At 42.0% G+C, this 6,107-nt stretch overlaps 1 non-coding gene across 1 annotated transcript; it reads right to left on the minus strand.

The window, feature by feature from the left end:
* Positions 1-278: 278 nt before the first annotated feature.
* Positions 279-386, minus strand: LOC112738614 (small nucleolar RNA R71). The gene has a single exon (XR_003169564.1). It is a non-coding gene; the product is annotated as a small nucleolar RNA R71 (small nucleolar RNA).
* Between the last annotated feature and the right edge of the window lie 5,721 nt (positions 387-6,107).

Consider the following 6,107-nt stretch of genomic DNA (forward strand, 5'->3'; position numbering starts at 1 on the left):
TGAAACCTCAATTAGTTTCTCTGATGCAGCAGAACTGCAAGTTTCATGGACTTCCATCTGAAGATCCTTTTCAGTTCTTAACTGAATTCTTGCAGATATGTGATACTGTTAAGACTAATGGAGTAGATCCTGAAGTCTACAGGCTCATGCTTTTCCCTTTTGCTGTAAGAGACAGAGCTAGATTATGGTTGGATTCTCAACCCAAAGACAGCCTGAACTCTTGGGATAAGCTGGTCACGGCTTTCTTAGCCAAGTACTTTCCTCCTCAAAAGCTGAGCAAGCTTAGAGTTGATGTTCAAACCTTCAGACAGAAAGAAGGTGAATCCCTCTATGAAGCTTGGGAAAGATACAAACAGTTGACCAAAAAGTGTCCTTCTGACATGCTTTCAGAATGGACCATCCTGGATATATTCTATGATGGTTTATCTGAGCTATCAAAGATGTCACTGGACACTTCTGCAGGTGGATCCATTCACCTAAAGAAAACGCCTACAGAAGCTCAAGAACTCATTGACATGGTTGCTAATAACCAGTTCATGTACACTTCTGAAAGGAATCCTGTGAGTAATGGGATGCCTATAAAGAAGGGAGTTCTTGAAGTTGATACTCTGAATGCCATATTGGCTCAGAATAAAATATTGACTCAGCAAGTCAATATGATCTCTCAGAGTCTGCATGGAATGCAAGCTGCATCCAACAGTACTCAAGAGGCTTCTTATGAAGAAGAAGCTTATGATCCTGAGAACCCTGCAATAGCAGAGGTGAATTACTTAGGTGAACCTTATGGAAACACCTATAACTCATCATGGAGAAATCATCCGAATTTCTCATGGAAGGATCAAAAGCCTCAACAAGGCTTTAATAATGGTGGAAGAAACAGGTTTAGCAATAGCAAACCTTTTCAATCATTCACTCAGCAACAGACAGAGAACTCTGAACAAAATACTTCTAATTTAGCAAACTTAGTCTCTGATCTGTCCAAGGCCACTGTAAGTTTCATGAATGAAACAAGGTCTTCCATTAGAAAGTTCGAAGCACAAGTGGGCCAGCTGAGTAAAAGGATCACTGAAATCCCTCCTAGTACTCTCCCAAGCAATACAGAAGAGAATCCAAAAGGAGAGTGCAAGGCCATTGACATAAGCGCCATGGCCGAACCTGTGAGGAGAGGAGAGGACATGAATCCCAAGGAGGAAGACCTCCTGGGACGTCCAGTGATCAATAAGGAGCTTCCCTCTGAGGAACCAAAGGACTCTGAGGCTCATCTAGAGACCATAGAGATTCCATTGAACCTCCTTATGCCCTTCATGAGCTCTGATGAGTATTCCTCTTCTGAAGAGAATGAGGATGTTACTGAAGAGCAAACTGCCAAGTTTCTTGGTGCAATCATGAAGCTGAATGCCAAATTATTTGGCATTGATACTTGGGAAGTTGAACCTCCCTTGTTCATCAACAAACTAAGTGATCTGGATCAACTGACATTGCCTCAGAAGAGACAGGATCCTGGAAAGTTCATAATACCCTGCACCATAGGCACCATGATCTTTAAGGCTCTGTGTGACCTTGGTTCAGGAATAAACCTCATGCCCCTCTCTGTAATAGAGGAACTGGAAATCTATGGGGTGCAAGCTGCTAACATCTCATTAGAGATGGCAGACAGTTCAAGAAAACAGGCTTATGGACAAGTAGAGGACGTGTTAGTAAAGGTTGAAGGCCTTTACATCCCTGCTGATTTCATAGTCCTAGATACTGGAAAGGAAGAGGATGAATCCATCATCCTAGGAAGACCTTTCCTGGCCACAACAAGAGCTGTGATTGATGTTGACAGAGGTGAAATATTCCTTCAATGGAATGAGGACTCCCTTGTGTTTAAAACTCAAGGATCTCCCTCTGCAACCATGGAGAGGAAGCAGAAAAAGCTTCTCTCCAAGCAGAGTCAACCAGAGCCCCCACAGTCAAACTCTAAGTTTGGTGTTGGGAGGCCACATCCAAACTCTAAGTTTGGTGTTGGAGAGTCTCAACAAAGCTCTGCACATCTGTGAGGCTCCATGAGAGCCCACTGTCAAGCTATTGACATTAAAGAAGTGCTTGTTGGGAGGCAACCCAATGTTTATCTAATTCCTATTTTTATTGTTTTTCATGTTTTCTTAGGTTCATGATCATGTGGAGTCACAAAATAAATATAAAAATTGAAAACGGAATCGAAAACAGCAGAAGAAAAATCACACCCTGGAGGAGCATCTGCCTGGCGTTCAAACGCCAGAACAGAGCATGGTTCTGGCGCTGAACGCCCAAAATGGGCAACATCCTGGCGCTGAATGCCCAAAATGGCCACCAACCTGGCGCTGAACGCCCAGAGTTGGGTACAAAGGCATTTTTACATGCCTAATGGGTGCAGGGATGTAAATCCTTGAACACCTCAGGATCTGTGGACCCCACAGGATCCACTCAGGATCTGTGGACCCCACAAGATCTCCACCTACCTCCACTCACTTCTTCTCACCACTCTCTTTCACACAACCCCATAAACACTCTTCCCCAAAAACCCTTCACCAATCACCTCAAACTCTCTTCCCCATCACCTCTTCACCACTCACATCCATCCACTCTTCCCCATAAACCTACCTCATAAACTCCACCTACCTTCAAAATTCAAAACCAATTTCCCACCCAAACCCACCCATATGGCCGAACCTTAACCCCCCTCCCTTCCCTATATAAAGCCCTCCATTCTTCATCAAATTCACACAACACACCCCTCTACACTCCTCTTGGCCGAAACCACATCTCCCTCTCCCTCTCCATATTTCTTCTTCTTCTTCTATTCTTTTATTTATTGCTCGAGGGCGAGCAATATTCTAAGTTTGGTGTGGTAAAAGCATAAGCTTTTTGTTTTTCCATTACCATTGATGGCATCTAAGACCGGAGAATCCTCTAGAAGAGGGAAAGGGAAGACAAAAGCTTCCACATCCGAGTCATGGGAGATGGAAAGGTTTATCTCCAAAGCCCATCAAGACCACTTCTATGATGTTGTGGCCAAGAAGAAGGTGATCCCTGAGGTCCCTTTTAAACTCAAAAGAAATGAGTATCCGGAGATCCGACATGAAATTCAAAGAAGAGGTTGGGAAGTTCTAACAAATCCCATCCAACAAGTCGGCATCCTAATGGTTCAAGAGTTCTATGCCAATGCATGGATCACCAAGAACCATGATCAAAGTAAGAACCCGGATCCAAAGAACTATGTTACAATGGTTCGGGGGAAATACTTAGATTTTAGTCCGGAAAATGTGAGGTTGCGTTCAACTTGCCATACATGGAAGAGAACGCACGCCCCTACACAAGGAGAGTCAACTTTGATCAAAGGTTGGACCAAGTCCTTATGGACATATGTGTAGAAGGAGCTCAATGGAAGATTGACTCCAAAGGCAAGCCGGTTCAACTAAGAAGATTGGACCTCAAGCCTGTAGCTAGAGGATGGTTGGAGTTCATTCAATGCTCAATCATTCCCACTAGCAACCGGTCTGAAGTTACTATAGACCGGGCCATCATGATCCATAGCATCATGATTGGAGAAGAGGTGGAAGTTCATGAGATTATACCTCAAGAACTCTACAAGGTGGCTGACAAGTCTTCCACTATGGCAAGGTTAGCCTTTCCTCACCTCATTTGCCACCTATGCAATTCAGCTGGGATTGACATAGAGGGAGATATCCTCATTAAAGAGGACAAGCCCATCACCAAGAAAAAGATGGAGCAAGCAAGAGAGCCCAGTCATGGAGCTCAAGAGGCGCAAGAAGCTCATTTCCATGAGATCCCTGAGATGCCTCAAATGCACTTTCCTCCACAAAACTATTGGGAGCAAATCAACACCTCCCTAGGAGAATTGAGTTCCAATATGGGACAACTAAGGGTGGAACATCAAGAGCACTCCATCATGCTTCATGAAATAAGAGAAGATCAAAAAGCAATGAGGGAGGAGCAACAAAGACAAGGAAGAGACATAGAAGAGCTCAAGGACATCATTGGTTCCTCAAGAAGGAAACGCCACCATCACTAAGGTGGATTCATTCCTTGTTCTTCTTTCTTCTGTTTTTCGTTTTCTATGTTATGTGCTTATCTATGTTTGTGTCTTCATTACATGATCATTAGTAGTAGTAACTATGTCTTAAGGTTATGAATGTCCTATGAATCCATCACCTCTCTTAAATAGAAAAATGTTTTAATTCAAAAGAACAAGAAGTACATGAGTTTCAAATTTATCCTTGAACTTAGCTAAATTATATTGATGTGGTGACAATGCTTCTTATTTTCTGAATGAATGCTTGAACAGTGCATATGTCTTTTGAAGTTGTTGTTTAAGAATGTTAAATATGTTGGCTCTTGAAAGAATGATGACTAGGAGACATGTTATTTGATAATCTGAAAAATCATAAAAATGATTCTTGAAGCAAGAAAAAGCAGCAAAGAACAAAGCTTGCAGAAAAAAAAAAAAAAGGGGCGAAAAAAATAATAGAAAAAAAAATAGAAAGAAAAAGAAAAAGCAAGCAGAAAAAGCCAATAACCCTTAAAACCAAAAGGCAAGGGCAAATAAAAAGGATCCCAAGGCTTTGAGCATCAGTGGATAGGAGGGCCTAAAGGAATAAAATCCTGGTCTAAGCGGCTAAACCAAGCTGTCCCTAACCATGTGCTTGTGGCGTGAAGGTGTCAAGTGAAAACTTGAGACTGAGCGGTTAAAGTCAAGGTCCAAAGCAAAAAAAGAGTGTGCTTAAGAACCCTGGACACCTCTAATTGGGGACTCTAGCAAAGCTGAGTCACAATCTGAAAAGGTTCACCCAATTATATGTCTGTGGCATTTATGTATCCGGTGGTAATACTGGAAAACAAAGTGCTTAGGGCCACGGCCAAGACTCATAAAGAAGCTGTGTTCAAGAATCATCATACTGAACTAGGAAAGTCAATAACACTATTCGAAATCTGAAGTTCCTATAGATGCCAATCATTCTGAACCTCAATGGATAAAGTGAGATGCCAAAACTATTCAAGAGGCAAAAAGCTATAAGTCCCGCTCACATGATTGGAGCTATGTTTCATTGATAGTTTGGAATTTATAGTATATTCTCTTCTTTTTATCCTATTTGATTTTTAGTTGCTTGGGGACAAGCAACAATTTAAGTTTGGTGTTGTGATGAGCGGATAATTTATACGCTTTTTGGCATTGTTTTTAGTATGTTTTTAGTAGGATCTAGTTAGTTTTAGGGATGTTTTCATTAGTTTTTATGTTAAATTCACATTTTTGGACTTTACTATGAGTTTGTGTGTTTTTCTGTGATTTCAGGTATTTTCTGGCTGAAATTGAGGGACTTGAGCAGAAATCAAATTCAAAGGATGAAGAAGGACTGCTGATGCTGTTGGATTCTGACCTCCCTGCACTCAAAGTGGATTTTCTGGGGCTACAGAACTCGAAATGGCGTGCTTCCAATTTCGTTGGAAAGTAGACATCTAGGGCTTTCCAGCAATATATAATAGTCCATACTTGGCCGAAAATAGACGACGTAAACTGGCGTTCAACGCCAGCTTTCTACCCAAATCTGGCGTCCAGCGCCAGAAAAGGATCCAAAACCAGAGTTGAACGCCCAAACTGGCACAAATACTGGCGTTCAACTCCACAAATGGCCTCTGCACGTGCCACACTCAAGCTCAGCCCAAACACACACCAAGTGGGCCCCGGAAGTGGATTTATGCATCAATTACTTACTCATGTAAACCCTAGTGACTAGTTTATTATAAATAGGACCTTTTACTATTGTATTAGGCATCTTTGATCAGCTTTTGATCTTTGATCAGTTGTATGCTATCTTAGATCACAATAGGGGGCTGGCCATCTCGGCCATGCCTGGACCTTCACTTATGTATTTTTAACGGTAGAGTTTCTACACTCCATAGATTAAGGTGTGGAGCTCTGCTGTTCCTCAAAGATTAATGCAAAGTACTACTGTTTTCTATTCAATTCTTCTTATTTCTCTTCTAAGATATCCATTCGCACCCAAGAACGTGATGAAGGTGATGATTATGTGTGACGCTCATCATCCTTCTCCCTTATGAACGCGTGC

The sequence above is a fragment of the Arachis hypogaea genome, chromosome 13 (genome assembly GCF_003086295.3).
Source record: "Arachis hypogaea cultivar Tifrunner chromosome 13, arahy.Tifrunner.gnm2.J5K5, whole genome shotgun sequence".
Taxonomy (NCBI): Eukaryota; Viridiplantae; Streptophyta; class Magnoliopsida; order Fabales; family Fabaceae; genus Arachis; species Arachis hypogaea.